This window comes from Herpailurus yagouaroundi, unplaced genomic scaffold (genome assembly GCF_014898765.1).
Source record: "Herpailurus yagouaroundi ecotype Mexico unplaced genomic scaffold, PumYag 188, whole genome shotgun sequence".
Taxonomy (NCBI): Eukaryota; Metazoa; Chordata; class Mammalia; order Carnivora; family Felidae; genus Herpailurus; species Herpailurus yagouaroundi.
In genome coordinates, this window is record NW_024412419.1 from 15,226,034 (window position 1) to 15,248,278 (window position 22,245).

The window sequence follows — 22,245 nt, forward strand, 5'->3', positions numbered from 1 at the left end:
CTCAGGTCATGATCTTGAGGTTCGTGAGTTCGAGCCCCGCGTTGGGCTCTGTGCTGATAGCTCAGAGCCTGGAGCCTGCTTCAGATTCTGTGTCTCCCTCTCTCTCTGCCTCACAATCTGACTCTCTCTCTCTCTCTTTCTTTCTCTCTCCCTCTCTCTCTCTCTCTCTCTCTCTCTCTCTCTCTCCAAAACAAATAAACATTAAAAAAATTTAAATAAATAAATTTTAGTCCTCAAACAAATCTGAGAGGTATCCTCAGTGTATAAGTGAGAATGCAAACATTGCTCAAGGGTATACAAGAAGTGACATTGCAAGGATGCAACCCAGATACTTGACCTTTAAGATTTTCCATGTAGCTAGAGAGATAAAGCACAAACAGGTGAAACAATTAGTAAGTTACATATGATAGCACGATAGTTAATTTAACTGATTCTTGTATGATTTAATGAGTTCCATCCATTTGAGATGCTTCTGAGTGAAGATGTTCAAAAGATAATAGAATCTAGGTGGAAGGAATGTAAGACTTGGGACCCATCACATATAGATGGCAACAGAAATGGAAGTTGATGTATTTGAAATTGGGCCTTTCTGCAATGATCACCATTTTATTAACAGTATACAGGAACAAAAGAGAGGTAGTAGAACCGTCGTAATTATAAGAGCTGCAAATGGAGGCTACTTCATTGGAAGTCATCATTCATGAAACAAAAATATATTGAGGAATTGGCTCATGGTCTCCACTCTGGTTGGAATTCACATTCTCACAAGTCTGTCTGTGTGAGCTCTGGAAATTATTCAACCAACAACTCTCCAATAGTTGTTCTTTGTCTGTCCTCATGGCATCTTACCTCTATGTATCTTAGTATTCAGGGAAACATTCAAGAGAACCCCTGTGCACATTTCTGAAACTTCTTCCATCTATGGTTTTGTCGTTTACTGTATTCTGCCCATTGGATTCCAGCTCCATCAGCTTCCACTACTCCCATCTGTGTCTCCTGAATCCAAGAAAATCACCACTCCCTCCTGTGCTTCAGGACATAAAATGTCTCCAGGGAGAAAGCCAGGATCCTCCTTGTTTTCACTTTGTTTCTTTTCTTTCTCTCAGGGAACACAATATGGTTCTGAAAAGAGTTATTTCATATATGCTGTCCAGGTTTCTAGCTGTTTATGATGTGAGGGAAATTTCACTACCACTTAAGCTTCCAACATGGCTAGAGGCTTAAGTGTTCCCACGTAGTTTTGAAGTGATGCAGATCTGCTATGAATGACATTTTAAATTAATCATGTATGTTAAAAATTTTAAGTATAACCATCTCAAAAATAAAAATGTAAAATAAAACTTCCAACCCAAGGGAGCATGAGGCAAGGTAGAATAAAGAAAGCGTGATCATTCCAATAGTAGATGGGAAGGGAGAAAAAAATGAAGAAAAGAGAATTCCAGTGCCAAGAAAGGAAGTCAAGAGAAGCAACAGATGGGACTGTTTACTCCTGACAATATAGAGATGATTGAGGTATTTGGAAAAGACTTTAAAATAAATACTGGATGTTTAAAATTCTCAAAGAGCCAAAGGAGAAACTAACATCATGGAAGAATTAGAAACTATGAAAGATTAAAGGTAGGCATTAAAAACCATTAGAAAATTAGAACTGAAATAAAAAATTAGGAAAAGCTAGACAGGATATTCTGAAGAAAGAAGAATTCTTTGGAAGATAGAACTGACAAAATCTACCAGGGTATAACAAAGAGGGATAAAGAAATGGGCAATTATGATATTCCTACCCAAACTTGTCCAAAATATATAAAATTCAACATGACTTAATTATACTGGAAATTTTACCAAAATCTATCAGAAAGGGTGATTTTAACATACTTCTCTCAGAAACTATTTTGATCAAAAAAAAAATGCAAGCATCTAGGATTCTTGAATAACATGATTCTAAAGTTTTATCTACCAAACGCACTTAGAATGTTGTGTAGAACAATAAAATGGGTGATACATCAGGTGATCACATGTATCAATCTGCTTCTAGACTATTCTCTACTCTGTTCCATTGTTGAATGTGTCTTTGCTTGTGCTCATGCCACAGTCTTAATTACAGTGTATTTATAATCCTTTCTTGTCTTCTGGAAGACAAAAGGTTAATCTGTAGATACCCTCCCCAACCTATGCTTCAAAACTTCACAAATATATTGAGGGGTGATAAATCATGATCACCGGATGATCACCAAAACATTTGTTGCTTTTCTGTCCTCTGTAATAGACTTCCACCAGAAACCAAGCTTGGATTTCAAGCTTCTCTCTGGGCCAGAACTGATGAAAGTCCCCAAGGAAAAAGAGCCTATGAGTGCTAGTGTTAATTTACCACTCCTTCTAAGTGTTCTACTCCTGCTGGTTTCCTTTTCTAGCTAACTTTCCTTAGTAGCTCTTTGCTTGTAAAAACCAGAGACTGAATTAGTTTCTAACATTCATAAGCTTTAAGATTTTTTTTAACTTTCCACATTGCCTTAAATTCGTCAAGTGTGTTATGGGGGGGAAGGCCATATATCTGAAGTCTATCAAGACATCAGCCCTGTTCACTTCAGCCTCATGAGACCACAAACAGCTTTTCTGGTTTTTCTTCATACTAGCAATGATGCCCTGATCTTTAGCCATGAGCCAGCACCAAGAACTGATACATCCTCCCTGGGGGGAATGAAGCACCTGCTGATCTTCAGTTCTGAATGGTTCTCTACTGCCCCAAAATTCAGTCCATCCAGTTCTCCCTGTTTACAGACCTATCTGATGTCTTTAAAACATGTTTGTACTCTGTGTGGTTTTTCTAAGTGTTGTCAATCAGAGCACAGGCCTGTCAATTAGACTAGGATCCACTTCTAATGAAGGAAAAAAAAATGGCATTTTTTACTCTGATTAAAAAAGTGTAAGTAGGTTGGTGAGGGCCCACCATAGCTAAAGAAATTGAGAGAAAAAATGTGTGCATTTCTATGTTAGCAAAGCAAGTTGTCAGTTACTTAGCATGAGTGGAGAAGCCCAAGGAGGTTCAACCCCGATACCCTTTCCCACTTGTCCGCCATGAGAGTAATCTCTTCTACTACAACCCAACCTCTTACCTATAGACTCAATACTTTGGGTTATGAACAAAAAGCATGTTTATTTCCTTTGACAAAACAGGGAGGCCTCATTTTCTTGGTTTGGCACAAAGTCCTCAGTTGGTGGAGAAAGCAGCTTCTCCAGATCTAATTAATACAGGACATATAAAATTAGCACCAGCATCTAGCACACTTTGAAAGACATGAACAGTCTAACAGTGAGGATCACAAATTAGAAAATTATAAATGTAAGCAGGTGTGGGAAGAACTTAGGCAAGGTCTCCACCAGCCCCTGTGTGTATCCAGCTTTACGTAACAAGCTTGATATATGGGAGGTGTTACTAAAAGCCTACTGAATATTTATTCCCCTCCTCCTCCTTATTTACAAAACCCCAATTTTGTTTGGGGAAGCAGGAAACAATAAACACAGATAAAATGCTTTGTCTCTCAGGCTCATTTGCAACTAGGGTTGACCAGGTGGCACAATTGTGTTTGGTATTTAAGGGGAAATCTGTCGGATATGGAAAGTTTGTTCTTCTGATTACAGAGATAACCCCAGCTGGCATATGCCTTTTGTCCTTCCCTCCTTATCCTGCTCCCACCTAGAACACACTTCTGATGCCTGAAGATGAAGCAGCCATTTTGAAAAAATACCATAAGGGATATTTTCTTGAGAAGCTGCACTACCCCAAACCACCAACCTCCAGACTTCTTGTTATGTGGAAAAAATAAACCTTATCTGTTACATGCAGCCAAAGGCAATCCTAGTTGATGGGGATGAGAAGTTTTTACAGGTTTATATAAACGTACAATCTAGTAGAGTTTCTGAGAATTTGAGGAAGGTATTTCAAAAATGAGGACTGATCAACTGTGCCATAAAGGAAAACATGGAAAGAAGAGGGCCTTATGGGAATAACGAGGAAAAATAGTGTTAGGTTATTGGGGGTTCACTGGGAACATTGAGTGAACATTTTCCAAACCCATTCATCACACACTACAGAATTATTTATACTTGCCTTTGTATCTACACCCTGAAGTCCTTCTCATCGTAGCTTGTGTTGCAGTCTTTCTGCCTCTCTTTCAAAATGTACCCCCAAACCTTTCCAAAATTTGTCCTGAGCAGGACCTTGTTATTCTTGCCTATCTCCTCATACCTTTACAATCTATTTTCTTCTGCAAGTGCATCTTGGCCCTTTCCAAAGTAACTCAACTAAATTGGTTTGGTTGCTTTGATTTCTCCTTCTTACCCATTATCCACATTTGTACAATGACACCAGGAATAGAACTTACAAAAAACAAAATTATCTTTAGTATGAAAAGGAACGTGGGAGTCCTTAACATTCCCTTTTTATTATTTTTTAATTACACATGGATATGTGTAATTAAAATACACTCTTACACACATACATCCGTGTGCCTTTGTTAACACGTAGTATCCAGAAGAATCTTACTCAAACAAGACTTGCTATAATAAGGATCAAATGTCAACTCCCACCTTGGCCCACCCCTCTAATTTAACATGGCTAAACTATAATTTGTGTCACTCAATCCCTAAAACGGGAGCTTAATCAGCACATTTCATGACATTCAAAGCAATTCAGAAAACTACTTTTGAAAAATAACATAAAGCACCACACATTCCATAAATCCTCTCTCCTTCCTGCAAATCTGGAAGATGGGAACACCCTTTCCTCTCCCTGAGCATGTCCAGCCTGCTTCACCGACTGCCATGTTACATGGGAAGCCCCAGTGTCAGTCCCCTTTGAGCTCTCAAGGCCCATCCCAAGAAACACTTCCTGCATTAGGAAACAGTGCCCTTGCCTCTAAAGCCACATCTCAGATTTTATTTTTGGTTTCTGATGCCCTTTTTATTGTCATCTGTCTTTCATCAATCTCCCATGGAGACTTCCAGCTACCAGTACTAACGACATTATACACAGTACTACCATTGATGCCAACATGAAATGGAAATACATATTTTTTTTGTTAGAGTGTATAAACTTCCTGGTTTAATGAAGCAAAGCTACACTGAAAGTTTATCTAACTCCGTTTATAATAAGAAAATGCCTTGGTGCATGTATTTGTGTTGTAAAGAAAAGCTAAAATTAACACTTTTAAGACCACCTTCAACACACGAGTAAACCTCATTAGAAGCAAAAAAGAAAATCAAGGTAAAAGTTGATTAAAACACCAAACCAAATTAAATTTGATCTAATAGTGTTTACTTGTTTTAACATCTGGAAAAGTTTGGGCATACACTGCAAACATTTTTAACCTAATTTAAAAATAAATTATGCTTAGTTTCCACAGATGTATTTAAGTTAGGTCCTTTTAAAGAAATCATTCTTTAGGATTTTTTTTTTTTTACATTTAACAGGCAAGAATTTGGATCATAAGGTGCCAATGGAAAGAATATCTAAATATCTCCCCTAATGGGCCCTCAAAAGAATAACCCAATATTTAAAAAATACAATTTACAAAGATCCTCTACCCTCTGCTGGGTGAAAACCAGACATATGTGGAGGATCTCCTCAGTAGGGGTTGCACAGGAGTATTTTCACCTGCAGAGAAGGGAAAAAGAAGTAGCTGACGGGGCCTCCCCACCGATCCTGACTACGAGGATATGCACTAAACTCCAAGAAAGTGAAAGGCTCCTGTACAGTTGAGGGATTTAGCTGATATTCCTATGGGCTCTAAGGAAAGGAAAATGCTATGTCTCCTGCAACCCTTATAGGCTCTGCTCTTCCCATCTCTGCCCAACATATATCCCCCCCCCCCCCACCCCAGTGGCCAAAGTAGAAACTATTCTCCCAAAGCCCATGGCTGTTTGGTGTTCACCCCATCCCATATACCAAGGAAGCCTCTACGTGCTACTGGGTAGGAAAGAGTGGGGTAGGTATTTATGGGAACAGAATTTATTTAGGTATTTATTGGGCAGAAAATGGTGAAAAGGGAATTTGAAGACCTACTATCACCTTGATCAAGTCTAAAGCCTTGCTCTTCTGTTACCAGAAATGTAAAGATTTGCCTCATTTTTGGTTGGCATCAGCTTAGCTGTTTACAGGAATCCAGTTCCCCAACACCCTACTTCTTTCTCTACCCCTCCTCTGCCCTTGCTTTGTCAGCTCCATCTTTCCTGAATTCAGAAAATAGTCTGTAGCTTCTTGATGGATGGGGTCATCTCTTAGACTTATTTTTCATCTTCCTAGTCATAGCCTAACATAAGCCTTCCTGAGTACACAGCAGGCGGTGAGTTCTGGGGGTGGAGGGCGGTATTGAGAAAACACAGGGTTGATTCATCTTTTGTCTGTGGGCTTTTTCAGCACCCATTCAATATCCTAGAAGAGAGTTATTACTTGATACAAACAGTACATAAAAATGTAAGTTGTAAGTAAGAGAAACGCCCCCACTTTTCCCCCTCCTCTGTTCTCTCTTCCCACGGCAGTGCACCTTCTGGATGCAGCCAAGAGCTTGCCCTACTAAGGGTTCAGGCAGAGGCTGTGAGCTTTGTGTGTTTGGTAAGGGCCGTGGTCAGCAAAATTGGTTTTCTTATTAGAAAAGTCTGTTTTATACTGTGATAAAGCTTCACACTTGTGATTTAAAAAATTCTGTGGCAGAGACATAACCTCCCTCTAAATTCTCATCTCATGGCGTAACTTCATCCACAAACTCATAACTCAGAGCAGCCTGTGGTTGAAAATCATGTACACATTTACTCCTTATTTCTTGTTGCTAGAGGGTAACATAGGTTAGCCACAGAATAATCCTTAAAACAGTAAGAATCATAGTTATACCTCTCTTTTCTCAGCTGAATAAGCGTCCATAAACTTAGTGCATACCCCTTTAAAACCTAATCAATTCTGGGGCACCTGGGTGGCTCAGTTGGTTGTGTCTGACTTCAGCTCAGGTCATGATCTCACTGCTCAGGAGTTCAAGCCCCATGTGGGGCTCTGTGCTGACAGCTCAGAGCCTGGAGCCTGCTTCCAATTCTGTGTCTCCTTCTCTCTCAGCCCCTCTCCTGCTCACACTCTGTTTCTTTCTCTCAAAAATAAACAAACATTAAAATAAGAAAATACAACAAAACTAATTAATTCTATTTTTTTCTACTCCCTTTATCATTACGTTTTTTGCTCTTCTACCTGGAACACTGGTTGTCAAAGTATGGTCCCTGGACCGCCAGCATTAATATCACCTGGGAACTTAGGAATGCAAATTCTTCAGGTTTTTTCCCAAACCTATCACATCAGAAACTCTGGATGGGGCCCAGTAATGTGTGTTCTAACAAGAGATGATTCAGATGCATGCTCAAGTTGGAGAACCACTAACTTAGCACCAGTAGCCTGGCTTTATAGGAACTAAGTGTCCTGGGCATCTCAGAGAAAATAGTTGTCACCTTAGCCTTCACACTTGTAAAGGTAGGACAGGGAGAAACACATGAGACCCTGGGGCACGCCTCCAGACAGCATCACTGTATATAAAGCATAGTCTGGCCAATCCACATGTTAGCACTGCTATCCTGATTGAAGGAAACACTCCAGAAGACAACTGACTTGGAATTTGAGAGGAAGTGATTGCACATCATAATCAGTAAATTGCGTGGGGATGAACAGAAGCATCTGCTACTAACATTTTCAAAGCTACATTTTTCACAGGTACATTCCAGAGTGTAACAAACCATTTCCACATGTGGGGGCTGATCTTTCAACTATATATCTTACCTGCCTTTTGTGTCATCACAGATTTCTTTAGAAGTTAAAGTTCACTTCAAAGTCATTGTGAAGCCAAAAACTATTCCAGGTGCAGTGATGAGTCTTCAGAGATGTTGGTGATCAAGGGCTAGGCAGAACTGTGAATTAGGGGAGGGCTGCTGGAGCTACACTGCCTTACTGCCCCTCTAACTTCTGAGATGCCCCTGGCCCACTTCAATTATATGGATGCATATTAGAATCCTTGAGGGACCTTATTAGCATATCGATGCTTAGGCTTGACTCCTGGAGTTCTAATTTAGTTATTCTGGGTAGGGTCTATGCACTGGTACTTTTAAAAAGCATTCCACGTTCTTCTACTGTGCACCCCAATTCTAGGACCACTGAATTAAATGAGTATTTCTTGAGTACTTACTATGTGTGAGGTCCTAGTAAGGCAATAGAAGATTCCAAAAAGCATAAGGGAAGAGGGTGTGTCTTCAAGAAGCATAGAGTGGTGGAGGTGCCTTCATGTCTCAGTTAGTTGAGTGACCGACTTTGGCTCAGGTCATGATCTCACGGTTTGTGAGTTCCAGCCCCGCATCGGGCTTGCTGCTGCCAATGCAGAGCCCACTTCAGATCCTTTGTCCCCCTCTCTATCTGCCCCTCCCTCACTCATGCTTGCTTTCTTTCTCTGTCTCTATCTCTTGAAAAAAAAAAATAATTATAAATGAAGCATAGAATGGTGGAATGTGGGGCAAAATATACACACCTAACTAGAACCCACAGTGGTCTATAAGTGCTGCATTAGAGTTACTCAGTTACCTGGGTTAAAGACAGGGTAGAGTTAATTCTAGACTTGCTTTTAATTTGGTTTTGGAGGATTTTTATCAAACAAGGGAGAAAAACCATTTGGGACTGAGAAAATGAAAATAAACAGAAGTGTGAAGACAAGAAAGTTCAAGAATTTTGTAGGGATCAGTAAATACTACATAGCCACTGCATATAGGGAATGAGGTTGGCAAAGTCATTCAGGTCAGCTTTTAAAGCCTTTTTGAATGTCATGGTAACAATTTGAGTCTTATTGTCAATGAAACATAATGTTATGATATGTGTTTTAGAAAGATATATCACTTAGAAGATAACTACTATTTCTACTGATAAAACTGTTGTATGTTTAGCCAATTAAACAAACATTCATTGATCATTTCATTTACTCTGTTGCAAATTCCTGCACTAGATACTTTGAGGAATTAAAAATGCCCATGGCAACTGTTTACAATCATAATCGATTGTTGAAACTTACACTCTTTTATAAATCTATTCTACCTACAAAATAGAATTTTGTGGGATAAATAGCCAATTTCTGTTACTGCTAATTCTTATTTCTAAAAAAAGTCATTTGTTTATGGCAAAAGTAGCACACTGGAGCCACTTAGAACATCATCCCAGATCACCTGGCTGACGTAGTATTTGTCAGATTTCTCTGCTGTAACCTTTTCTCCCTTTCCATGTATACACTTTGAAAGGGAGTAACTATGCACACCTCCTTGAGGGCAGAGTGTCTACGTAAATAATTGGGACTGCTACATGGGAGATTTGTCTACTCTCCCTCATTTGTTTTATTCAATCATTAATTTATATTGCTATAAACTCAGATATTTCTTTTATACTTTGTATTAGAATCCAATACTGCATTATTTATTGTGGCTTTTTTTTTCTTCACTTGTCTGGGCAATTTTCCATTCTTTTAAATCATAATTCTAAAAACATGGTTATATAATTAAGTATTCAGGTTGTTATCAATTTTAAGCTGAGCTCTTTCTATATGAACTATGGTATAGGGATGTTTGTGATTGCAAAGAACAGAGCTAACATCACTTCCATTCTTCAAAAACTAATTTCAGAAGGAAGAAGTAGTTAATGTGGGGTACTAATGCCAGCTGTTATAAGCAGTTATTTGGAAATCCAGGAGAATCTGAACATCCTAGAAAACTAGATATTCAATAAATGATTCCCTTCACCTAACCCATCCTACCTCACAAATGTTCTTGGGTTGCCTTTAACAAGAAAAGAGCACTCATTTCTCTCTACTTTTGCCATTAATATCAGCATTAATTACACCCTCTGCCAAAATATGCAGAATATTTAAATTGTCACTAACTCTTATGATTCTAAGCAGACTCCCAACACTGCTGTGGTGAAATCTGGGAGGTTGGTCAGGATGAGTCCTACAGTTTCAGGCTGACTTTGGGGAGAGATGCGATTTACCATGTGCAACCAGAACATTGCTCCTTGATTTTCACCAAACGTCTGCAAAGAAAGCAACTTGTTCAAAGTCACTGTGTAAGAAGAGGAAAATAATAAACCTCTTAAGATACATATTGCCAAACACGACCGTACCCATATGTCAGTGAGGGCACAGAAGAACATCTTATCCTTTCTGACCTACTGTGCACTGCCCATTGGTCTTCCTTCAGTTCACTAGGCTCACCTTCACCACCTGTCAAGGGCCCGCCATGGGCCTCTCCACTCACCTTCAGTAGACGTTCCCAACTACTCATAGGATTTTGTTGACAAGTGTACTTCCTCTCCTTGGACATCCCCATGATAATGAACCCACCTTGGTCCATCCACAAGCCCAGCAGGAAACTAGAGCATCTTGGGCAGATGCTTCCTCTTGACTCCAGCCTTTGGATGAACATTATTGGCATCTCCCAACTTCTGGAGTCGAAGCCAGGGGAAAACGTTAAGTACCCCTTGATCTCCTTACAAAACTAAAGGAGAGCATGACTCTAGACTTCCACGTACACTTCCTCTTCTGGCAAAAGGGCTTCTTTGCCATCTGTTTCTGATGTTTTTTTCTTGTCTCATCTTGCCAAGCAGACTCACAAGAGCTCTCCCCTACTTCTCTGCTGCTTTGTGAATTCTCTCCCAAAGTGTTTACTGAATCCTCTTACCACTTAAATTGTTCTATTCACCTATTAACCTACAGACCCCAGGCCTAACTTCAAGGCACAATTCAAAATTTACCTACTCCTAGGCCCCCTGTGAGCTCCCATCCCAGAAATTTCTCCTATCCTGCCCACATGGTGTATCTTCTCTTCTGTAGGAATGGTCTGTTATTCTTCCTCTGAAGGCAGAAAGTGGGTCCTATGCATCCTTTATATCCCTGAAAGCCATGAACATCAGGAATCATTTTCTAATGTACGTGTGCATGAGACCTGTTGGTAAACCACAGAAATGATCCTACAAGGGATATGGAGCTGATATTTTCAGCCATTTCAGGTATATGGATGTGGATGAAGAGCAGCATGTGGATGAAGAGGTTTGCTGAAAGTCAAGTCGGTACTGATCTTTGCTCCCTTCTCCAACATCATAAAAGATAGGAACCCCAAATGACAACTAAAGCGAAAGAGAGGATTATAGATAGTCAACAAAATTTAGGAAACAAGAAGAAGACAAACAAGTAGTAACTAAAATCTGATAGCCAGTCAAGGGTCCATGGAGCCAAAGGTGCCAATCGATTCACCCATACAACTCTGGAACGGCACAGAGGTGGGAGGGTGTCGAGTATCTCCAAATGCCGAGGTGTAGATTGAGCCTGCTCACACAACCAATCACCTTTCCTCTAGCCAGGCACAAAACAGCTTTCCCCTCTGGAGACACTTTGGACTTGAGGTCCCCAGGTTCAGTTAAAGGCAAGGGCAAGGTACCAAAATAGAAAGGGAAGAATGTAAGTAAACATCTGCATGTGAAATGGTGAAACCCACCATCTTTCCCTGCCCAGCAGCCAGAACACGGGAGCCAGACTTGTCCTTGTTCTCCCCAGGCAGGGAGCTGGAGAATCCTCCCAGAGAAACTGGCCAGCCCCATGGGCAGCGAAACCTACAGATCCTGGGGACCCAAAGAAACAGCCAGGTCCTCACCCAATAATCCCAAAGCAAAGTCTGCAGATAACTGAGCACACCTCCTTTCCCCACCCCAATCATAGCTACCAAACACACACACACAGGTTCACATCAGCTTTTTAGGGACTCACCTTGAAAAGGAATCTTTGTATGCTAACTATACTGGAATGAAAAAGAAATTGAATCTCTGTGCCATTCACTTGTACTAAGACATCTGTGCTAAGTTTCTAATATGAGTCTAAACCAAAAAAATAAAATAAAATAAAAGAGAGAGAGAGACAGAGACAAAAAGAAAGAGAAAAGGGCAGGGTGGGGAAATTACTCAGAGGAAGTAGAAGCAGTTAAGGCAACTGAGGAAACATGAAATTTTTTTAAATAATATCCTTAGATATAAGAAAAGATATTAAATCAATGCAGAAAAGAATAAGTGCTAATAAAAAAAACACTACATAAGAACTCTGAGAAACGCAAAGTCTCATGGCACTTAAAATTATTATTTAAAATTCAATAAAATATATAGAGGATTAAATTTAAGGAAATCTATAAAGTATAACCAAAAAATGATAGAAAAGGAAAACAATAAGCTAGAAAATTAAAGATAAACCCATGAAGACTGACATTCAACTGATGAGCTAACTGGAAGGAAGGGTCAGAGAAAGAAACTATAAAAATACATACTGTATAAAATAGAAACTATATATTTATATATGATATTCTTGAGCCAAGGGATATGGTTTTCCAGATCAAAAGGGAATATAGCCTCCCCAGCATGTTGAATCAAAAAGAGGATTCGTCAAGTCATGTCATCGTAAAATTTGGGATAAAGAGAAGTCCTAAAAGTTTCCAGAGAGAAAAAGCATACAGACAATTTTTCCCACACAAAGAATTAGGAATAACGTACTGCCTCATACTTTTCAAAAAATAGCATTGGGAGCAAGTTAAAGGTAGAGAAATGCCTTAGAATTCTAATCTAGAAATCTATACTCAAACTACACTCAAATATGCAAGTAGAGGAAAAATATCATCAGACATGCTAGGTTTTACAATATTTTTCCACCGTGCATTTTTTCTTAGGACACTACTAGAAGATATGATTTCCCCCCAATATTAGGGTTTAAACTAAGAAAGAGGAAGAAACCAGGGATCTAGCTTATGAGGCAGACGAAGGCAATTCCCAGGAGGACGATCAAGACAAATCCTAGGATACCAGTGATGCATCAGCCCCAGAGCATAAACAATCCTGACTGGCAGAGGAAGACAGGACAGATGGTGCTAGAAGGAATAACTCTAAGAAAAAACAAAGCCTGAAAGATTGCCTGAAGTATTTGTTCATATTGAGAAGTGCTCGATAGCCCTGTTAGAAAAGCTAGGGAAGAATTAGTTGTGTGGATAACAATACGAAACAAAAGAAGGAATTATTGACTACAAAAACTTGTAGAGAAAGATGATGAACAATCGTATACTGTAAGGCTCATCTTTGATTAATATTTACGTAATTATATGACATTAAATACTGAATATTGGTTTGACTAAAAGTGGTGCTTAAATATAAAGGGGGAACGGGAGATGAGATGTACATGTGTTTGTGGCAGGGGCAGATGGGTGATATCGAGAGAGTGAAATTTTCATCTTTCATAGAATTAAGTCAATAGGTAACATCTAAAATTGAAACACTGTGGAAAAAGACAGCAAAAACATGATACGGAGAAATATGGAAGAACATTCCAGATGAAAAACAACAGCAAGGAACACAGTGGTTATTCCTGAAGGATAGAAGTCAGAGGTGGGGAAGGGTGGAATAAGGAACTGCTGTTTTGTATTATAAGATTTATAATGTTATTTGACTTTTGCTTTTCAGTGAAGCGGTATGGTATGGTGCTTCAAAGCCCAGACCTGGGTTTGGATTTCATCCCTGACACTTGCCGACTGTGTGAACCTGGTCAGGAATCTTAACCTCTCCATGCCTCAACTTCCCCTTTCACACAGGAGTACTAATAATGCCTGAATCAGTTAATAAATTAAAACACTGAGAAGAGTCATGTTCACTGTTTCAAAACTATTTGTTAGCGTGATTAAACTACCTACCTATGTTACTTAAAAACTAAAATTAAAATTGAAAAAAATCAAGCACTATGCAAATTTTACTTCTGAAGACTGTTCTTTCTTCATATAAAGTAACAGTCAGAATCTTATGCTCAATTTTGCTCTAAATGTACCAGTTTCTGTTGCTTTCCTTTTCTACAGAACATGTCCAGGAACACAGAACAGCAACTACTGAGAGGGGTGGGGCTTCCAGAATGGAATGGCTGTGTAAGGAGCGGTCGACACCATCCCCACCATTGCTCAAGCCCTCCCTTGGCTTGGAGATCACAGCATCAGTCCAGCATGCACCAAGTCTGACTTTGGGCTTGTGCTTTTCAAGGCAACAAGTCATAAATCATCCTAGATCACTGCGGTCATCCCAAAAAGACTTGCTGTCCTGCCAGGGTCTCAGACAGAGCTCTTTGTGTTTCAGAAGTGAATGAAAGAAGCATGCAGACACATTCTAGGAACCAAAGCCTCACTCGTTCCTCGAGGGCAGAAGCAGACCCTCCCTTACCGTCCACTCTTCTCTGCCATGTGCCTTCTTCTGACATCACCCTATGGAATCAGTACACAGTGGAAAAGCTAGAAGGCCTCTGCTGTTTCACTCATGCATACTTCTCTCTTATTCAGCTACAACCCAGACTCTTATCAGCACCCACGCAAGAGGAGAAACCAGGGTGACCTGCTCCACAGCAGAGCACATATGCACGCCACAGTGAAACTAAGTGCTTTCCTTACAGAATGCATGCATGTGAGTGTATGCATGTGAATGTATGCACGTGAATGAGTCTGCTCATAGCTCTAACATCTACTCACTCTGGGACCTTGTATTAATATTGTCAGTTCTCCTGACCTCATTCTGCTCTGCTATAAAATCTGAGTCAAAGAATCAACACCCCCATTTCCCCTAGGGTTAACAAGGCCTGAGGCAATGAGGGGACACACACAAGGTGACACTGAATTAGAACTGGGACTCAAACCACAGTCTACTAAGCCCAGAACATTGCTCTTCATGGTGCCTGATCACTGCCCAATGTCCAAATTATCACCTCCCAATCACAGACTCTTCTATGTGAAAACCGGAATCCCATACAGAAATCCACAGAAAGATAGTATCATTTTTTTCATGATATGATAATTCCTTTCCAAGGCTCCAGCATTAGATTTTGAGCTTACCAAGAAATTCCCAACTAAAATAACAAATGGAAGATTAAAAGCTCCAAATCAGTTTTAAACAACCCTATACTTGCATGTACAGTCAACTTGGCAAATCTGACAGCAAGTTCTCAGACAAAGTCATAAACTCACCCTGCTGCAGACCCGCAATACCAGCCTCTCGGGAAGGGAGCTGCTTCTGAACAAGTAACTGAGATGGAGAGCCAATGCTCCCCTCCCTCCCCTCCCCTTCCCTGCCCACACCCACCCAAAGGCCAGTCTCTACCAAGCTGTTTGGCAACTCTGTTCAAGACAGCTTAAGGTCCAGGAGTGGATTAGGAACAGCTAACACTCTGGCAATCATTCTCCTTTCCCTTGAGCCCAGACTTCAGTGGGCGTGCAATGTGGCATTTTGCTTCTGATTTCAACCACTTCCCCAGCAATTCAGCACGAGAAAAATAAGAGCCGGTGCCAGCACAGGAGCAGCCAGCCTCAAGTCCTCCACCTCCCGCCATGGAAAGACCCTTGGTGACCAGGCCATCTCCCATCTCAGGACTTCAGGAGCAGGCCACTGATGGCCTGTAGGATGAGGCAGGAAGGTTCATCCTGTGCTGTTGCCTTCCCTTCAAGCCAAAGAAGCAGATGGGCCTTCCATCCTGCTGAAAGCAGCCTGGGAAATCTACAAGGATGGACAAGCCATTTTGCTTTTAAGCCACTCATGGCAGTTGTTGAAAATTAACATTACATATCCTGTGTATCTGTGGAATTGCCAGAGTTAGGAAGTCTAGAACACAAGCTACAGAGACACTGGGCACATGATCTTCATTCACTAGTCCCCCCTGGGTTTCTGGCCTTGCCTCCCTTCCTCACCTTCCACTTAAGTGACAAACGATTCAGAACACATCTCTGAACGTATCATGCCCTTCACATGAAATTATCCAGGGCTCCTCGGAACCTTTGGCATAGAGTCCCATTCCTCGGCATGTGACTTCAGATGGCCCCACCAGCTTCTTCTCCTGCCAGTTCTCTACTGCATCCTGGGCTTCAGTATTGCGAAGCCATGCATAGCCCAGGGCCTCTCTCACCTCTTAATTGTTGAACATGCATTTCCCTGTTCTCAGACAACCTCCTCCCCCTTTCCAATAGCCCAACACCTCAGTGGAAATGCCACCTCCCTCCAGAAAACCCTCCTTGGCTCCTGCAGTACTCTGAGTATTGAATGTTCCTCCATGGAAGATTCACTATGTTCCTAAAATGACCTCTATCAAGACCATTTTAAAAAATCTGTCTCTCAGGCTGGTCTCTGAGCTCTTTATGAGGGATAGTAACTTTCTCTTCTGAGTGCCTACATCAGCACCTAGTGAATGGAATGTGTTCAGTGACTGTGTGTTGATTCAATAATTCTTAAGGGCAGAGAATATGCTGTATTCCTTTTTTTGAGCCTTTAAAAAACAGATGCTTCAAGTGGTTTGTGCATGACAGAATAAACCAAAAAACTATATTTCCTCAACCTAAAGAATTTGTGCTTTGTCTTCAGACAAATGCTTGTCTGAGAGTCAATGATGTCAACCTGCGGCTTTGTCTCTAAGTAGATTGTCATGCCTGCACTCTCCAAGAAACAGTTTGCTACTTGTGTTCCCTCCCTGCTGGCCTCAGGCACTCTGCCTCCCATTCCATTTCCTCCTTCAGGCTGTGAAACACCACCCTGCAGCCTTCCTTTCCTCCAGGTGACCTTCCATGGAACAGGAATCCCACCCTACCTTGCTTGCTCCAGATGTTTGAGCCCCTCGGGGGACTCACAGATAGAAAGCACAGGAGAAGCTTGTTTACCTTTTCATTTGGATAACTGCACCTGTGACCCATGGATGGTATAGGCTTCTGGAGGCCCTCCATGTTTCTCACACAGTTCTGTGGAAAAAAAAAAAAAAAGTCCTCGTTATTGTCTAATGAAGGTAGATAAAACAGGGGGGTTATAAAATGAAGTACGATAAAATAAGGGGGTTAAAAAGGATTGTTACTTCACTTCCTTATGCCAGTTCTGCCTCCTGCAGCCTAGAATGTTCACTTTGTAGTAGATAGAATGGGCTGACATGTATATAAGCTTACTAATGTGAGACTGAGGTTTCTCTAAAATTGTCAATAATCATCTTTCAGGAAGAAGCAGTAGGCTTTAGCCAGCATCTGACATGGCCTACAAATTTTGGAATCAGCCATTTCTGAGGAAGCCCATTTTTGTAAAGGGGCCACCAACACACCCAATAGACACTCTCTGGCAAGTTTGTGAATTGCTACAACATAAAAAGGCAGGCCCGGTTTGAATTACCAGGCTCCAATCCCTCACTGGAACTCTGGTCACACTCACTACACAAACCATCTGGAGCCTCACTCTGGCACTTTGTTATTTACTCGGGGTCCCAGGTGGAATTAGAGCCCATAATTCACTGACGTCCGCCCTCTTCTCCATGGACAGCATCATACCTCATCTCAGCAGTCGCTCCCTGGCCATCCATCAGCCATTCCAATTTGTGAATCCCTTGCCAAAGTAGATGTTTTTCTTTGGGGATTATCATTATAAATTAATGTTTTAAATTTGGGGACTAGTCTGCCATTTTGCAGAGCATCTTGCCTTTTTTCTCTTAATCTCACATGTCTCAAACTTATAAAGGACCCACTTATTCATCCCATTTTTCCTTCTTCCCTTCATAAAGAATTCTGGTCACCAGCCCACCATATGCTCCAACCTCTTTTACTTCTCTGGGAATTCATTACTAAACCAACCAACCAACAAGTGATGAAAAACTCCTACCAGCTCAAGGTCCTCAATGAGAAGACCACTGCTCATCAGTTAAGACCGAGCATGTTACTGAATGTCTCTGTGCCTCAGCTTATCAGAGGATGAGGCATGAAGAAGTCTAGTCATAAAACATGTACTGGTCCATCCTTGGTGGTAGCAAAGGAAGGGCCCTCTTGGTGAGCAAAAGTCAAAAGAGAGGGAGAGGTATGATGTGTCCAAGAATTGGAGAAGTACAATTGGAGGGTCTTCTGGAATGTAGGGAACAGGTGAAGGAGCAGAAGAAAATGAAACTGAAGAGCATGTGGGGTGAAATGATGAAAGCCCTTGAATACAATGTATAGAAGTCTGGATCGGTTTTTTCAAAGTGATACAAAGTCATTAAAGGTTTTAAGAAGGGATATCATGTGTTTAGACTGTTTTTAGAAATACTATTGTCAGAAAGATGGAGGCAGCATTGAAGACATGCAGAATTAAGGGGAAAAATTCAGTCAGGGGACTGCAAGGCAGGTGAGAATAGATGCAAGCCTGAAGGTGGCAAAGGGGAGACTTAGAGGAGAGAACAGAGCTAGGAGATCTTTAGAAAGATCAAGGGGAATGAGGGAAGGAATTATTTGAGTAAATGCTCAAGTTTCTGATGTGGATAATTGGACTGACATTGCAACAACAATGGCATTCACCAAGGTAGGGAATAGAGGAAGTTTTTCAAGAAAGGGGGATGAGAAAAAAAATTGTTTGGGGACATTTTGAGTGAGTGCCTGTGGGACACTCAAAAAGAGCTTCTAGGTGCACCTGGGTAGCTCAGTAGGTTAAGCATCTGACTTTGGCTCAGGTTATGATCTCACAGTTTGTGGGTTCGAGCTCAGCATTGGGCTTTCTGCTGTCCGCACAGAGCCTGCTTTGGATCCTCTGTCCCTCCCTCTCTCTCTCTCTCTCTCTGCCCCTTCCCAGCTTATGCTATCCCTCTCTCTCAAAAATAAATAAACATTAAAAAATTTAAAAAAAGAGTTTCTAGTAAGCAAGAGAATTTTCAAGAAAAAAGGAGATTCATCAGTATATACAGTATATGAAAACTGAAGACACAGGGAAGGTAAGATCATCCAGGAAGCAGGTGTAGTATGAGCAAACAGGAAGGTTGGCCATGAGACCCTAGGGAATCAATAACTAAAGGAGGACAGAGCTTCAAGGACAGAGTGGTCAATTGTGTCAATTATACCATGGCAAGTAAAGTCATGGAGAGCAAAAACCAGAAAGAAGTGGGCTTGGGAATGAATTGGGAGAGACAGTAAATGTGAGCAGTGCATATTGTATTTTGGTAGGCTTAACTGTGAAAGGAGAGAGACAGGGCCAAAGGAAATTGTTGATTGGTTGGTGGCTTGTTTTATTTTTAATAACCTTTTTGTTTTGGAGTAATTTTATTTATTTATTTATTTATTTATTTATTTATTTATTTATTTAGATAGTGTGCGAGCACATGCACAAGTAGGGGAGGGACAGAGAGAGAGAGGGAGAGAGAGAGAATCTCAAGCATATTCCATGCTGTGTCAACACAGAGCCCAGTGCAGGGCTCAGTCTCACAAACCCGAGATCATGACCTCAGCTGAAACCAAGAGTTGAATACTTAACCGACTGAGCCACCCAGGTGCCCCTGGAATAATTTTAGATTACAGAGAAGTTGTACAAATAGTCCAGTTCCCCATATTAACATCTTACATTACCATGGTACATTTATCAAAACTCAGAAACCAACATTGGTACATTACTACTAACTAACTTCTGGAATTTATTTGGACTTCATCAGCTTTTCTGTTGATGTCTTTTTCCTTCTCAAGATCCAATACAGAGTACCACATTGCATTTAGTTCTCATATCTCCCCAGTATCCTCTGGTCAGTCTTTATTTTTCATGACCTTGACAGTCTTGAGGAGTACTGGCCAGATAGCCTATCAAACGCCTCACAATCTGAGTTTTTCCCATGGTTAGATTGGGGTTATGAGTTCCGAGAAATTATACCTCTTCATCAGGGGCCACATGAGATCCACATGACAACACTGATGATATTAATTTTGACCACTTGATTAATGTAGTAGCTTCTCCACTGTGAAGTTTCTGCTTTCACTTACCCAACTCTATTCTTTGGAAGTGACTCACCACCAAGTCAGCCCACACTTGGGTGTGAGGTGGGGGTGGACATAGGATTAAGCTCCACCTCTTGTTTTGTTTTTAAGATGAGGAAGATCCTCCTAACTCAGCCCATAATCCTCATTATTTCTCCTTTATTTGAGATAAAGCTAAACATCTGGAATCTCAAGTATGCAATGTAGAACTTAATCCTGTGAGATTTTATTTTGTTCATTGATCATTTTACATGTGTTATTCAGGGTTCCAGGCAAAACAACTCAACACCTAGTCTGGGACTCATACTATACTTCTGTCTCTCCTCAATCCATTTGGTAACCATGTCCTTTCATTTTTACCTGTTAAACATCTCATATTTAGTCACATAATTGACAATTTGTCAGATCAACTGAATCCTAAGTTTCTTACCTTTTCCTTCAGGTAGAACTATCCTCATCCCCAACTCCTGGTAAATGCAGAAAGGCAGCAAAGGAGATAAAACTTCTTCTGTATTATCACCATACTCTAGTGTGGTCAATATGAATATAGGATGACTTAATAGCTTAGAACTTGGGCTTAATAGATTAGAGCTCATCCTAAGGAAATGGCTGATAAGAAGCCTCCTTCCTGGCATTTTTCACAGAAATTCCCCAAGAATATGTGTTTGAACAAGAACCATCTGCTTATGGAATGCTTGTAGAATGGGTCCAATCTCAGGAAAGGGCAAGCAGGGGATTTGGGTTCCAGGATTGGTTCTGCCACTAGCTTACTCTGGAAACCAGGGTTCACCATTCCAACTTGCATACCTCAATTTCAGCATTAGTAAAATGAAGGAGTTGGGCTGATTATGATGAATTTAGTTCAATCTACCAGCTGCTTTATTAAACCACTTACCCCTTGATTTCCTTGTTGGGGCTTCTTTGTTAGAGTCACAGGACAGCATGATTGGCCTTGGGAATGCTGTGTGGAAGCCATATCTCAGAAGAATCACATGGAAAAGGGATTAGGGCTGCAGAGGTCAAATTCCAGCTTGGTGAGTTGTGTGAGATAAATGTGGGGAAGCCCAGTGGAAAGAAGGGGTTCCTAACCTCTTGAGAGACAATGCATGCTTCTTCCCAGGGGGCTGGAGGCTTGGCAGCCCTCTGTTGCCTCCAGCCCCATCCCATCAGGTGGGGTTAGCTTGCTGTTGAGCTCACATGACAGATGGCTCTTTCGGCCTCCAGAGTGTTCTCCAGCCATCACCAGGTTGTCAAACTGCAAACAAAAGCCATTCATTGCCCTCATCTTCTCTCCTGAATTCTTTCTAGCTTTGTAACCCCAAAAGCACAGGTTATGCCATAATCATCTGAGGGTCTTCCACTCCTTGCTTATCTACATGAGCCATATTTTTCTGAAACTCAAAAAATCAGCACACATCACCTGACAAAGTGTTTTTGCTATTCCTAACTGCAAAAACAGTCGAGGAAATGTAGTTTGGGTACCAAGATATTATTATTATTATTTACACATTACTGCAACGGTTTCTAACATCTTTTCCAGGACTAACCAAACAGAGTTGCGATTACAACTGCCTTAGAAAGTTTGGACGCAAGGTGCCTTATACATCCTCTCTTCTTCCTTTTCATCTCACCATTATAGTCACTACGAGAAGGAGCTCGCATAGTGTCAAGGTGAAAGGTGAAAAGAGGAGTAAGGAAAACACCTGGCCAAACTCACCTGCAGGCAGCAGAAACTGGCACAGAAAGATTGTGACATAGTGCCACTGGCCCCAGCATTTGATCTGCTGATACTTAAAATCCAACTATCACAAATATAAAATTTTGACACCAATTTTTATCCATAATTAAACAAAATGTCCAAGATTATCTGGACTCAAAGTTTTTTTCAATTATTTCCACCTTCAGGAGAATGATTTGAGGGCAGGTGGGAGATTACTGGAAGGTGGTAAAACATCATGTGTCTGAGATGAGAGTTGGCATGGGATCCTTACTTGCTGCGTGCTACAAGTTCTTTAAGAAATGGCAAGCAACTTGCTCCCCAGCGGAGTCTTGGAATGGGAGATCCTCTGACTCCCCATAATCCCAGGGGGAGAGCAAGAGACACCAGGGGGAAATGGCCAGTCTTATGGTAGAGACATTCTCATCCACTGCGTCAGGAAAAACTGGGCATCTCTACCATTATTCAAAAGACCCTAGCCTGGGACCCCGGGACCTGAATTCTAAAGTTGGAATCTTCCACTGTAAAATTAGAAGGTTGATAGCATAATCCTTAACATCTCACCCAACTTGAAAGATCTATGGTCACTTTAGATTAAGCAGGTATTTCTCCAGAATAACAGGAAACAGGAGAGACAGGGGTAGTATGAACATCTAATCATGAGGAAAATGACGAGAAGTGCATTGAAGTTGTAA

At 41.0% G+C, this 22,245-nt stretch overlaps 1 long non-coding RNA gene across 1 annotated transcript in view; it reads right to left on the bottom strand.

The window, feature by feature from the left end:
• The window catches only part of LOC121044156 (uncharacterized), a 64,153-nt gene that overhangs the window by 38,783 nt on the left and 3,125 nt on the right, over positions 1-22,245 (bottom strand). Inside the window, exons 2-3 of the long non-coding RNA XR_005797170.1 lie at positions 20,729-21,088; positions 16,756-16,833 (exon numbers count right to left, since the gene is read on the bottom strand). This is a non-coding gene — a long non-coding RNA (uncharacterized LOC121044156). The remainder of the gene's footprint in view (positions 1-16,755; positions 16,834-20,728; positions 21,089-22,245) is intronic.